A 1,022-nucleotide genomic window follows, 5' to 3' on the forward strand; every position below is an offset into this window, starting at 1 on the left:
TCCTTTGCCCTTCCAATGTGTTATCTATTTCTGACAATTTAGTATTAATCTTCTGGATTTCTATCTGTAGATTTAGAATCATTTCTAGTTTTTCATTTATTTTGTCATTTTGATCTTGTATTTTCTTCCAAAATTCTTCCAAGGTTTTTTTCTGTGTTTTCTTTGGTCTGTCTCTCAGTCCTTTTAAGATATTTGAAGATAATTCTTTTGAATTCCTTATCAGAGAGTTCCAATGCTGCTTCTTCCTCAGGCATGTGTTCTGGGTTGTATCCTGCTCCCTTTTTTCTACCACTTTATCCTGCTTCTTTGTGTGGACTGTGATGGTCTGTTGTCTCCGAGGCATTGTGGTGTTGTTGTATTTAGATCTCTGTTAATTGTTTGTGAAGAGCAGCCAAGGGTAGTTCAGGTTCTTCTTGGTGGTTTTTTATCATTGGCCCGTTGGTGGAGAAGGAGGTAGTGTCTCTCACTCAGTAAGTGAAGTCACAGGAAGTGTGGGTGTAGTTGTGTCTTATGGCATCTGTAGTTGTCTCCCACTCAGTTAGACACAAATTACAATTGAATAACGATAAAAAAACTAAAAGCATATGGATAATAACACACCATGTAATCACACAAGAACAGTAGCCAAAAAGGGAAAAAAAGAAGAAAAAACAAGAAAACCTGCAATATCTGGGGATAGGGACTAAGAGAATAAATTGGAGAAGGAAAATAATGAAAGAAAAAATAATGGGAGAAATGCAAAAAGTAAAAGATGGAATGGCGTTAACCACGAGAAAAAAGGGGGGGGGGGAGGAAAAAAGAAAAAACCCTTAAATTAAAAAAATTAAAAAAAGAAATTTCAACCAGGAACAGGGAAAAGAAAAAATGGTGAAAACTAGTCCCTGGGAGGGGACGATTAAGAATAATGATAAAAAGGACAAAGGTATTAATAATAATAGTGTTTTAAAACTGACAAATACAAGGAAACTAATCACTAGAAAAAAGAAAATGGAAATGAAAAAAAATGAAAATAAAAAAGACAA

This window comes from Orycteropus afer, unplaced genomic scaffold, assembly GCF_000298275.1.
Source record: "Orycteropus afer afer isolate SDZICR_OR568_19922 unplaced genomic scaffold, OryAfe1.0 scaffold00876, whole genome shotgun sequence".
Taxonomy (NCBI): Eukaryota; Metazoa; Chordata; class Mammalia; order Tubulidentata; family Orycteropodidae; genus Orycteropus; species Orycteropus afer.